Raw genomic sequence first — 14,016 nt, 5'->3', positions numbered from 1 at the left:
AAATTTTATTAGTGACTTAATATTGATTTACAAAATTCAAAGATAAGAGGGCTATAGTTCTGCACCAGTCCTACTACTAGAGTTCTGAATCTCCATTCCCTTCATTCTCCCAAGGTTTCAGATTTGAGTTGAATATTAATTCTATAACTGTCTATACTTATGTATATTTGCCCATTTTTTTCCCTAAGATCTTGCCTTCTCTTCCTTTCTAAGTTACAGCTACACCTATTTGACTATCTCCAAATGTCTTTTCTTTTTTCCTCTTTTCTCTCTGGGTCCTTATGGGGTGCAGACGGTGGGAGTTCTGGCTTCTGTAATTGTTTCTCCACTGAACATGAATGTTGGCAGGTTGATCTATACCCCCAGACTGTTTCTATATTTTTCCTCCTGGGTTAGGGCTCTGGAAAGTTGAGGTTCCAGGATATATTGGTGAGTTTGTCTGCCAAGGGAATTCAGCATCTGCAGCTTGGTGGCAGAAAGAGATATAAAGCAGTACAAAATGAGTAATGAACAGGAACCAAAAAGTAGGAACAGAGCAGATGAGAATAGGGACCTTACAGTTGAAAGAAGAGAGAAAGTCTATTTTAGGTATGTTCCTAGGAGCCCATGATTTTCTTTTTCTTTTTCTTTTTTTGCTTGAGTTTGATAGCTAACATGGAGGTAGACAAATATATTATCTGGGAAGTTGGTGTCAAAGCTGAGAATAGAACTAGAAAGTTGGGTTAGGGCAGAATAGCTCCCAAACTTGAAGAAAATCTATGAATAAAATTCACTGTTTACTCCATTAATCTGACTCAGGACCCATATATGTTCATATTTAGCACAGGAACCTGTGTAACCTCTGAGCCCCTATCAGTCTGAGCTCACAGTCCATGGTCACAGCTGGAAACGTTCTAGGTTGTGACCAGTCTTCCTCAAGTGTCAGGGCAAGATGACCCAACCTCCCTTTGGAAGGTGTGGTAGCCCCTACCATTGCTATTCCACAGTGAAGGCAAGGTCCTGTAGACAGCTTATGGTGACTTACTGATGGAAGTGACTAGTGGTGTTGAAGCGAGGGGTCTGTTAGTAGTCTAGTTCCATTATATCTGTGTGGAAATTCAAGAATTCCCCTAACTAGGGGCCCAGATGATGGCTTGGCCTGATTTTGACCAAAAAGGCCATCATCAAGTGAGCCAGTCTCTTGCCCTTATCCAATTGTTTTATTTTATTTTTTAATTTTATGTATTTTATTTTACTTTTTACCTGATGAGTTTAGTTTTCTTAGAGTTGTTAAGTTGTCGTTGTATCCAAACTGGTTTTAGGTTTATGGGGTTTGATTTCTGTGGACCTTTATACTGTTTTGCCAAGCTTACTAGGTCTAGTAATGAGTAAGAGAATTTATGATGCCTTCTTTAAGCCCTTCTACTAGGATCCTAGGTTTATCAGTTCTAAGTTTAATCATGAAGGGATATTAAGCACTTTTACTTTAAGTTATATAACTTCCCCTTGCTTATGGATACAAGTACATATGTACCCAGTACCCTAGGCCCTAACCTGTATCTAGTATCAGTTACTTTGTTAGATAACAAAAATTTTGTTAGATTAAAAAAAATTTTGTTGCATGTCACTGAGGGTGCTCTATGAATGGATGGGGGAACATTGCTGTGGTATCTCTATCTGTGTCTCTGACTGAGGCCCTGGGCCACTATATAGGGAATCCTGAAGGGGGGGAATTTCTTCTCTCTCTCTCTCCCCCCACCCTAATTTTTAAATTAGTACTTTAATATTGGTTTGCAAGATTATAATAGGGGTAATAGTTGCACATTACTCCTACCACGAAAGCTCTGTTCCCCCACCCCTATGCTACGATAACTAGCATAGTCTGTCTGTCAGCCTCTCTCTCTCCTCTTCTCTCTCACACTCTATCTGAAAGAAAAGAATGGCTGCCAGGAACAGCAGAGTTGTGCAGGCACCAAGCCCCAGTGATAACACCGGTATCAACAAACAAATGCTAATGACCTCAACTAGAGAAATAACTGTTAGAGAAAAATTTTCACTTTATGTTAACTAAACAACTTTTCTGAAGGCCTATCTTATAGTGTGTCAGTCTTTTTATTGCGAAAAGAAAGTTGATTTATGTATGACTCATGTACTATTTTGCTAGATGTAAAATACTGCTTAATTGTTAGGGTTAATGTTCTTCTATAGTTGTATTTTTAAAAGTAACCTTGTTAGGAGGATGGGGACATATAATTTTGTTGGTGGGTGCAGTGTGAAACCATACCCTGCAATCCTACAATCTTGTAGCCCACCATTAATTGCAACTAATCAGACAAAAATAATAAAAATTATGACAAAAAAAGTAATCTGTGGGCTATGGAGCTAACATAATGGTTATGCAAAAAACTTTCAGGCCCAAGATCCCAGAGGCCCCAAGTTCAATCCTTAGCACCACCATAGGCCAGAATTGAGTGGTGTCCTGGTGAAAATAACAAAAATACTAACTATAAAAATAAATATAATATATCACCCAAATACATGTATTTAGAGGCTTAAACTTTTACTATCAAAGCATCTTAGAAAAGCTAAGCACTTATCACAAAGAAGAGGCAATGTCTTCAGTTAAATTAAATTGTGCTAAAAACTAGGTGACACTTCTTGGTGCTAAGGTCCCAGAAATAATTCTCCTTTACTCAGGAAGAGACCAAATCTATCTGTGCATAAGGTGGCTTTAAAAATAAAAAGAAAAAAAAGTGAGCAGATATGTGTTAGTAAATATTGAAACTAAAAATACCAAGAGCTTGAGGAGCTTTTTGCTTTTTAAATTATTGTTATTATTTTTTTTGCTTATAGGGTTATTGCTGGGGCTCAGTGCTTACACCAATCTCCTGGAGGCTATTTCTTTCCCTTTTGTTGCCCTTGATTTTTATTTGTTGTGGTTATTATTACTGTTTTTATTAATGTCATTGTGGTTTGATAGGACAGAGAGAAATCTAGAGAGGAGGGGAAGACAGAGATGGGGAGAGAAAGATAGACACCTGCAGATCTACTTCACTACCCGTGAAGCGACCCCCCCCCCCCCTGCAGGTGGGGAGCTGGGAGGCTCGAACCAGGATCCTTATGCTGGTCCTTGTGCTGCACTACTGCCCGGCCCCCAAGGAGTTTTTTATAAAGCCTTGTGGGGAGGTAGCTGGCCCTCTCTCTGTAGAGTCATTCTTCTGGGCCATCACTGCCTCACATTCTGTTTATAGAGGCTGTGGTGTCTTGTTAATCATGGATTTGAACATGGGAGCTGAGGACAAAGAATACCATCTTTTAGTGTGGAACCTTGAGTGATAGCCCTGCCATTCTTATGTTCCATTTTCTACTCCAGGATATGTTAAATTTATGTACGATACTTGACCTTGTCAAGGAAGTTGATCTTTATGCATTCAGAGTTACGCATCCAGCACTGGGCCATTGCATCTTAAGTCCTCTGTGTGACAAGGAGTCTCAGTCGCCATCAGAGAGGGAACTGAGCCACTTCATTTGACGTGTGTTTATTTTAGTCAAAAACATGGACTTTAGGATGCTCTTAGCAATGCTGTTTCTCTTCTGCCGTCGACCTTTCAGCACTAAAGATATTTTCCATAGAAGGCATTTATTTGTCCATTCATCCTAATCCAGGGAAAGCCAATGCCAAGTACATTGAAAGTGTTTTATTTGGGGCTCTGCTAGGTCTCTGAAATATGGATGAGGAGTCTGTGCCCAGATGAGGGAGCTGGGATATCTGAACTCCATGCTGTTTCTCACCCGCCAAGTGAGAAGTGGCCTTGGGAGTCACTTCTACCCAGTCAAGCTACATTTTCCTAACTCACATACTGGTACCCGAGAGCCTACTGGCTAACATTGAATAGATAAAAGATTATTGCCCTCATCAATAAGGAACTTTAACTAGAAAAAAAATAATAAGATTGAGCAAGTACATATTATAAATATGGGCAGATATCTAATTAGCGCAAACTTAGGACAGAGTGGGTGCTGAATAATTCACAGGCCTGGAGTGTTAAGATGTCTAATAGTTCAGCGGGGAAGCAATTACAGAAGCCAGACCTTCCACCTTCTGCAACCCACAACGGCCCTGGGTCCATACTTCCAGAGGGATAGAGAATGGGAAAACTATCAGGGGAGGGGATGGAGACTGGGTGGTGGGAATTGTGTGGAGTTGTACCCCTCCTATCCTAAGGTTTTGTCAATGTCTCCTTTCTTACATTAAAAAAAAAGAAAAAAGAAAAAAAGTAGAAAGAATCAGAAATCCAAGGAAAACATTGTCACACTGTTGTCATTGTCATCTGTGTCTTCTCCTCCCATATCCTTCTCTCTGTTGTTTTTGCTGGGCTATGTTGTTTTCTCAGGGCTGGCTTCACGGGCGGGTAACAGACGACCCAGAACTCATGGCTGGGTTGTACGCAGTATCTCTTTATTCATGCAGGATGCAGCGCAATCTGTACCAAGCTAAGCTAAACTAAACTAACTAACTACAAACAATCTTGTCTTTATAAATATACTAGCCCAGTAGGGTGGGAACAGGATGCGACGCAGAGAGGGTGGAGAGAAAAGTGACTGGTGAAAATCAGGGTATGACAAGGAGAGGGGCGGAGCAGGTGAGAATTCTACCACTAAACCACCAATGCCCTGGAGGGAAGGTGGTGCTTGTTAACAGAGGTTATGTAAATAGAATACAGTGTTATGTAAATAGAATGCAGGGGGATTAAACCAAATGAAACAGAAGGGGTTTCATGCATACCAACAATTCCCCCTTTCTTTTTAACTAATGGCCATAGTATCAGGATTGTGGGGTGAACAGAAACCTATATTGTACAGGCGTTTTCAAAAGAACTGGCATAAGACATGGAAAAAAAAATAGGCGAGCAGCAATAACCAGTGTGATGCCAAGGGGAATGTTTCTTACCTCAAAGGGCAAGGCCTAGCAGGCAAAAGAGCATTTCTTGCCTCTGGGAATGCTTCATGCCTCTGTGGGCATCTCTTGCCTCTTGGGGCGCTTCATGCCTCTGTGGGCATAACCTAATAAGGAGGGGGAGTTTTCTGACTCTGGGGACAGAGCCTGCAGGCGAGGGTACATGGTCTATAAAGTCTCAAGGCAATTGGCTGAAGTTAGTCTTTGAGAAACACAGCAGCGTATACCAGTAAGTCTGATGGAGGTGTCAGTCCAAAGTAGCTGACCACAGAAGAAAATGCCAAGGGATGAAACGCTGCATGTCTGTCTCGATGGGGAATGTCGGCCACCAGAATTCTTCTTTTCTGTAGAGAGTGATCTTTGGAGTCTGTGAATCTGTTTCTTCAGGTCGTGCCAGGTCACATCATTGGTTTCCGGGGGTGTGTTGTAGTCATTCCATCTTGTAGGCGATGTCAGAGAGCAGGATCCAAATGGATTTCCAGGAATTCCATTTGAGTAGATGCTTTTTCATGTGAAGACTTGACAGCTGAAATTCACTTACTTGTCAAACAAAACTTGTAGCAGATTAGAAGTTTACTATAATTGATAACTCCATTATAATTGGAAGTCCTTTCTAGTATGATTTCAAAGTTGTTGAAACAGTTTAAACTCAATAAAATGTGGAAAGGTAAACAGAAGAATCACGGTAGAAGCCTCAGGCATGAGAATAATTAACATAATCATTGCACTATCTGCCCCACCCATAACTCATACTGTTTCAGGATTAAACGTTTCAGATTTATGCCAAGACATAAAAAAAGAAATCAAAGGAGGAAAAGACAATTTTTTGGATTATTTCTGGATGTCTCTAGAAATCATGGCTGCATCTAGCATTTTTTTTTAAGTCAATGTAGCATTTTTTTTTAAGTCAATGTCAAACAAAAATTCAGTCATTCAAATCACTCTCTTATGAAACAGATCTCACCATGTAGCATCAAGAGTCCCAGGAGGGCGTCCTAGTCCAAAAAGCTCTTCAAAATTCCATTTAGTGTGCTTCTGACTGTTCCTGCTGGATTGCTTCAGGCACCCATTTTTAAAAGTGTCTTCCCATCGAAGAAAGAATCCAATCAGGAGAGTAAAACTAACCACATGTCTCCATTCTTGGGGACTGCCAGGGTACTGGAGAACGCTCCTCAAATTAGAGTAATCCTTCTCCATGGGAAACATGCGAGAAGAAGTCCAGAAAGTCCCAGTGGAAATCTCCGTGCATATCCCAAGGTCTATGATCACGGTCATAAAGAACCAAATTGTGGCCTGGAGCAAAATGTAGTCCCTTTCCTCAGGAAACATGAGAGAGGGAATCCAGAAAGTCCAAGGAGAAATCTCCGTGCAACTCCCAAGCTCTATGATCCTGGTCATAAGAAACCAAAGTTCCCAGTCAGGGAACCGAAATGTGGCCCAGAGTAAAATGTTCCAGAGACAGAGAAACTGTCTCATAATGAAACAGTAGAGGCTTTGGCAAACCTCTTCATAAGTAGAAATGCAACCCATGGTGGATGGATAGTCAAGTTTACTTATCTGGGCGATGGGCGGGTTAGATCCCACGTCGGTGTGGGTCTCTGTTTCAGGGCTTATGTCAGTCCCTTGTTCGGGCGCCATATGTTGTTTTCACCGGGCTATGTTGTTTTCACAGGGCTGGCTTCACGGGCGGGTAACAGACAACCCAGGACTCATGGCTGGGTTGTACGCAGTATCTCTTTATTCATGCAGGACGCAGCGCAATCTATACCAAGCTAAGCTAAACTAAACTAACTAACTACAAACAATCTTGTCTTTATAAATATACTAGCCCAGTAGGGTGGGAACAGGATGCGACGCAGAGAGGGTGGAGAGAAAAGTGACTGGTGAAAATCAGGGTATGACAAGGAGAGGGGCGGAGCAGGTGAGAATTCTACCACTAAACCACCAATGCCCTGGAGGGAAGGTGGTGCTTGTTAACAGAGGTTATGTAAATAGAACACAGTGTTATGTAAATAGAATGCAGGGGGATTAAACCAAATGAAACAGAAGGGGTTTTAAAAGCATACCAACATCTCTCCTTGAATCTCTTCATAGCCTTGATCCTGGAAGGCTTGTCTGTCCTCTGAGCCTGCTATTCTCCTTCCGAATGAACTGTTCTCTTCAGTGGCTTAGAACCATGGGAATTATTTAAAAAAAGCAATCTCAGATTCCGTTTCTTTCTCTTTCTCTTTCTCTTTCCCTCTCCCTCTCCCTCTCCCTCTCCCTCTCCCTCTCCCTCTCCCTCTCCCTCTCCCTCTCCCTCTCCCTCTCCCTCTCCCTCTCCCTCTCCCTCTCCCTCTCCCTCTCTTACCTCTTTGTTGTTATCCAAACCCTCCTCCAGATCAGCCCTGTTGGCTTCTTCCTCTTGCTGCTGCTGGCAGGCAGATCCCAGCTGGAGGGATCACATAATCATACTGATTGTCTCCATCCTGAGTTTCTCTGCTTCATCCTCAGCTAGGCCCTTGATGCTGTTTAGCAATCCTTTAACTTATGTGTCTCCTCAGCTCCCTATCCCATTTCCCATGGAGGCTGTCACAGGCCTTTTACAACTCTCCTTCCAAGCTCCTGATTACACTTCATTCCCATGTGGGAGGCCTTAGTTTCTACTTTCTGGAGAAAATAGATGGCTGCAGGCATTGGAGCTTTGCTTTCCCCTCCCCCCATCTCTCAATTGTTCTAATTTTTTTTAGAAAAAAGTTTTGATTGTGACAACATTGGTTTACATTGTTAACTGAAGGGCAGGACACACTTGATTTTAGGTGAGTTTATTAAATAATCAAGTTGAAGACTTAATCTAGAAGGGACTTGAACCCAGGAAGATTTTTCAGATTGCTTTGTGAGGACTGGTCCAAAGATTGGGTCCAGATGTAGAGATTTTGTACACCACATGCATGTGAGGGGAGGTTACAGTAGGCAGTAGGTCCTTTTTAGGAATTCTAGAAAGTAGAGTAAGTCAGACAACAAGATGTCTTCTAGCCTGTTATCTCTATGTTGAAGCAACTAAGCAAGACGATTAATTTATTATAAACCCTACTGACCAGTTCTCCTAAGTACTGGAGGTTGAATGTCTTAGAACTGGGAGTCGGGTGTCATGAGATGACTTCATTGTGTGTCCTTCATGGTTGATAGATATTATGTCTCAGGTCCCTGTATCCCTGCTCGCAGAATCTGGAGGTTTGGATGCAATCTCACAGAACCAGCCCAGTTGATACTGACCCGCTACACAATATTATCCCCTATATTCCCATCTAAGTATAAGAGCAGTGACGACTACATTCATGTTTGTGGCATTCAAGCAGAATGCACGAGGGTCATGATGTTGGGAAGTCAGAAATGAATGTCATTGATACCCTTGACGTAAGTATTTGGGATATAACTACCAGTGCTATGTCTATGTGAGGAGTGCAGTCACTATAAGAGGAGAATGACTGGGCTGAACAAAACAAAGTACAATTAAAAAAAAACAACACAAATGATGGTGAGTGTCTAGACTCACTATGAATGTGACATAAAGAAAAAATACAGAAAGAACCAAAAAAAAAAAAGTCATCTCATTCCTGAGGTAGCTTGTTCATCACCTGTGAATATGGATCATTCCTTTTAGGCAGTGTGCTGTGTCATAGAGACATAAAGTCCTGTAGGTAGGATCAGGGATCCTGCCCTATTGTTAGAAGATGGATGAAGCTCAGAGCTTCATTGATTATTTTCTTGTATTAACTCCTTCATAGCATTTAGTTTATGAATACTAATGAGAATAAAGTTAATTGTAATAACTAACTACAACACAAGAAAAGATTGTATCCAGGAGACTGCAGCAGCATTGCATAGGACTTGGTTAGCTCTTAAGTTCTGAGTTTGATTCCAGCACCTGTGATGTTCTGGCTACCTACTCCCTCCTCTCTCCTCCCTTCCTCTTCCCTCTCCTCCCCTCCCTTCCCCTTCCTGCCCCTCTCCTTCCCTCCTCTTCCCCATCTCATCCCTCCTCTTCTCCTCTCCTCTCCTCTCCTCTCCTCTCCTCTCCTCTCCTCTCCTCTCCTCTCCTCTCCTCTCCTCTCCTCTCCTCTCCTCCATAAGTAGATACATACTTTTTTCCCCAAAAGAAAGAAGGCCCCCACACCTACAGAAACCAGCTTTTGACAAGGGTGCATAAAATATCAAATGTAGAGTCTTTTCAACAAATGGTACTGGGAAAACTGGGCTGAAATGTACAGATGAATAAAAGTGAACCACCATGTATCACCATGCACAAAAATCAACTCCAAATAGGTTAAAGACAGGAGAATCTATCAAATGCATGGAGGAAAACACTCCATGATGTTTGCTCTGGAACCATCTTTGAACGATCTAGGCAACAACATGGGGGGAGGGGTTTACCAAACATAAATGGGACCACATCAAACCAAAAAGCTTCTGAACAGTTAAGCCATCTCCAAAAAGAAAGATACTATACATACCATATATTAAACAATGGGTTAATAGCCAAAATATATGAGGAACTCACAACACTCAGCAGCAACAACGAAAAAAAATAATAAAACAGCTAAAAATGGGGAGAGGACATAGTCAAACTTTCACTAAAGAAGATGTCCAGATGGGGAACAGACTTATGAAAAAATCCTCAAATCTGGGGGCCAGACAGTGGCATACTCAGTTAGGCACACATGTCACCATGTGTAAGGACTGGGCTTCAAACCCCTACTCTCCACTTGCAGGAAGAACACTTCATGAGTGGTGAAGTAGATCTTGATCCCTTTCTCCCCTTCCCTCTCAAACACTCTCTGTCCTGTCAAATAAAAACACAAAGAAAAAAAAGTGGAAAAAATGGTGACCAGAAATGGTGGATTCCTACTCCTGGCACTGAGCCTCACTGATTACCCTGGTGACTAAATAAATAAATAAATCTCAAAGCTATTGACAGTTAGAGAAATGCAAATAAAAATAAAGATGTTGAGATGCCACCTCATAGCTGTATGACTAAAGAAGCAATGTTGTGGTGGTGTCTCTCTTTATCTTTGAATGAGTGAAAAATGTTGGCCCAGTGCAATGGAATCTTGCAGGTGCCAGGCTGAGTCTGAAAAAAGAGTGAGAAACATATGGCAGATACATGAAAAGAAAAGGAAGAAAGGGAATGTTGAGGCATGAGGTTCAAGTTTTACTTGGGGTTCTCTTCCTGTCCTGATGATCTCCAGCTGAGTGATGCCCAGAGACAAGTGGATATGGTTCTCTTCCAGTTTCTGTCTTGTCAGTAGAACCCAGCAATACTTATCTTTATTGAATAGAATATGTCCTTGGCGTGGTCCAGGAGGTAGTGCAGTGGATAAAGTGTTGGACTCTCAAGCATGAGGTCCTGAGTTCAATTCCTGGCAGCACATGCACCAGAAAGATTTCTGGTTCTTTCTCTCTCCTCCTCCTATCTTTCTCATTAATAAATAAATAAAATCTTTAAAAATATATTTTAAAAAATAATATGTCCTTGGAAATTCTAGCAAAGAGTTTAAGCCACCAAGTACAGTGGCTTAAACATCCACAAACGGCAGAGCAATTCTGTTTTACATAGTGGTTCAGACACACAGGGATTGTCACAAAGTTGTTTTCACATGCACAGTCAAAGCCACGAGGGTCACACTTCTGCTTTTGAGAAGAGGAAAAAGCAAGTCCAGGACATGAAGTCTCTCTGTCATCCACAGCAGAGCGGCAGATGCCCACCCCTGGGCTGTATACAGCCCAAAGAGGCATGCATGTGGTCTGGTCCTGCAAAGGCCGATGATATTTTTACTGTAGCAACATTAAATGCTAACTTTTTTAAAGATCATATTTTAAGATTTATTTTTTTTAAATAATATACTCTTTTCATTCAACAGTGCTATACTATAAAAGAAGGGTGACTCATGGAATGTGTCAGAGAATGACTAGCCTTGATCATACATTAACTCCAGTTAAAACTCCTCTGGCAGATGAGTCTGTACTTGAGAAAAGCTTTGACCAAACATTCAAGTGCAAAATATATCCTTGATGTGATAAATACTTTATTTTTTAATGATTAATGTTGACTTAAAAATCATAAGATAACAGTGGTATAATTCCACACTGTTCTCACCACCAGAATTCTGTGTCCCCATTGCCTCCACTGGAAACTGTAATAGTTCTCCCAGGGTTACAGATATGGACTATTATTTCTATATCTATCTATATTTATATATATGAGCCCATTTTTTCTATGGTCCTGCCTTCTTTTCCTTTCTAAGCCACATCTACTATTCCCCCCACCCCCTTTACCTCCTCTTCTCTCTCCTGCTTCTGATAGAATTGGAGTTCAGAGCATTTTGGTCACCTTCCCCTAATACTTACCCCTCTGGGAGTATGGACCAAAATTCTTTCTTGGGGTGCAGAAAGTGTGGGTTCTCGCTTCTGTAATTGCTTCTCCAGTGGACATGGGCTTTAGCAGGTATATTCATACTCTCGGCCCATTCTGTCTTTCCCTAGAGGGGTAGGGCTCTGGAGAGGTGAGATGGTATACCCAGGGAAGTCAAGATGGAATCTAAACACTAACTTTAATTGATACTTTTGTAATGCCTGAGAATGATGTTATAAATATCCAAATGGTCTTTGGCAGAAAAAAAAAAGCTATTCTCCACCCCTGCTCCTGGAATATGGTCTAGAAGTTAAATATTCTGCTCCTGCTCTTGTTGTCCTGAACTTAATCACAAGGTTATATGTGGCTGTAAGGGGAAGCTGAGAAATTAATTTTCTGCTGAGTGTCATGTTCCTGTCTAAAATGGTTCCTGTAACTACAAGGAGTAAGAGAATGGATCTAAGGAGACCATCCATCTCTGAAATAATGTGTCCTCAGTTCCTGGTTCTGATAACTGAGAGCTAGTTCTTCTTCTTACTCTGACTCTGATTTGTGGAACTGGCTTCAAATCCACGCGGGTTTTAGTGTTTGATCCTACAAAATTGTGTCCAGGTCAGCTGCATGATATGAATTAGGGCCAGTTGTTTCTCAAGAAATGTCATGGTGCAGCACTAGACGTGATAAATAAATGGATCTGTGTTCTGCTAGACTGATGCAATCAATCACTGTCTGTCTCCTCTAGCTCCTCCTCCAGCATCTACCATACACACTGTATGGAACATCAGAGATACTTAACTGAATGGAAAAAATGAATCAGATATTCATAGTGGTGCTGTATAACACTCTTTTTCATATATATATATATATATATATATATATATATATATATATATATACTTTGTGTCTGGTTCTCTCTGCACACAATAATGTAATTCACAATAATGTAAATATATATATATATATATATATTTCTGTGAATTACATTATTGTGTGCAGAGAGAACCAGACACAAAATTTTAACCTGGCTCTGAATATTTTTAAGTTATTGTTTGTATTGCTCTTTTAAAAAATAGTATTTATTTATTATTGGATAGAAACAGAAATTGAAAAGGGAGGGAGAGATGGAGAGGGAAAGAGACTGGGGACCAGAGGCTTCAACCTGGTCTGTGTAATGTGTGCACTTAACCAGGTGCACCACTACCTGCCCCCTTGTCTGTATTTCTGTAGTGTTTTATGGTAACTATCCAAGATATTTGAAAGGAAGTTAAATTACAATCCATAAATTACAATCCATAAATTACAATCCATAAAATTGTAGGTGTGACCACAAATATAAGTTAACTGCATATTTTGCAACTAGAAAACTAGGACCTAGATGGAGAAGTGTTTGCTGAGAGCTGGACTTTCAATTCATTGTTCTTATTTTCTTTAAATATTTATTTTCTCTTTTGTTGCCCTTGTTTTATTGTTGTAGTTATGATTGTTGTTGTTAGTGATGTCGTCATTGTTAGATAGGACAGAGAGAAATGGAGAGAGGAGGGGAAGACAAAGAGGGGGAGAGAAAGATAGACACCTACAGACCTACTTCACCGCCTGCGAAGCAACTCCCCTGCTGGTGGGAAGCCAGGGCCGTGAACTGGGATCATTACGCCGGTCCTTGCACTTTGCGCCATCTGCATGTAAACCATTGTTCTTCTTAATATCACATCAAATCACTGATTCTGAACTGAGGGTCACACTCAGATCAGCTGCTTTTCAAGTGCAGCTCCTTGACCTGCAGCTTCAGATTATCTTGGGAATTTGTTGGAAATGTGAATCCTTGGCCGAGGATTGCACCTATGTAATAGACACATGATTCACCAGAGTTGCATGCTTCTACCCTTGACACCAAAAAGAGAGCTAAACAAATGTTCTTGGAGGTGGCACAGTGTTTGACCTCTGAACTTGCAGACTTGAAGTTCTGAGTTCAGTCCCTTACACTGCATGTACCTGAGGGCTGCTCTGGCCTTTCTATCTCTCCATATACTGTACTTACTTCAGTAAGGATAATCACTGCCAGTCCCATTAATTTTGTCCCAAATGACACAATATAGTCTTTTTAACTGGTAAGTAATACTCCATTGGTCACATGTCCCATGACCTTTAGTGTGTGTGTGTGTGTTTGTGTGTGTGTGTGTGTGTGTGTGTGTGTGTGTGGAATTTATGACTTCAATGAGTAATTTTCATTTCACTGTTAAAGCTCCCCCCTCCCCACCGCCCCCACTGCTCCCTTTGAGCTTAGGTGTGGCTTAGAGAGGAAGTGAAGGTGGAGCCTTAGAAATCAATAAAAATGGGTGTCAATTTCCACATGGGGTTATCTATCTTTGCCTTAATAACCTATGTGCTTCTCTGGTACATCCCTTTCATTTTTCCAATTAAAAGTTTAAAGTATTATTTTATTTTATTAGGGATTTAATAATGATTAACAAGATTGTAGGATAACAGGGGTACAATTTGATACAATTCCTGCCACCAGAGTTCCATGTCCCACCCCCTCCATTGGAAGGTTCTCTATTCTTTATCTCTCTGGGAGTATGGACCAAAATTTCAAGTTTTTTTTTTTTTTTAAGGCAAATCCCTGAGTCACCTCCCCAGCCCAAAGAGAGTCACTCTAACTAGTGAATGAAGTGAACATTGAATCCTCATTTCC

General features: G+C 41.0%; 1 protein-coding gene across 14 annotated transcripts in view; it reads left to right on the top strand.

The window, feature by feature from the left end:
- MAPK10 (mitogen-activated protein kinase 10) overlaps window positions 1–14,016 on the top strand; it is a 302,017-nt gene that overhangs the window by 177,174 nt on the left and 110,827 nt on the right. The window lies entirely within an intron of this gene.

Source organism: Erinaceus europaeus, chromosome 3 (genome assembly GCF_950295315.1).
Source record: "Erinaceus europaeus chromosome 3, mEriEur2.1, whole genome shotgun sequence".
NCBI classification, from domain to species: Eukaryota; Metazoa; Chordata; class Mammalia; order Eulipotyphla; family Erinaceidae; genus Erinaceus; species Erinaceus europaeus.
Note: the sequence above shows the minus strand (reverse complement) of the source record. Positions and strands in the feature narration are given on the sequence as shown.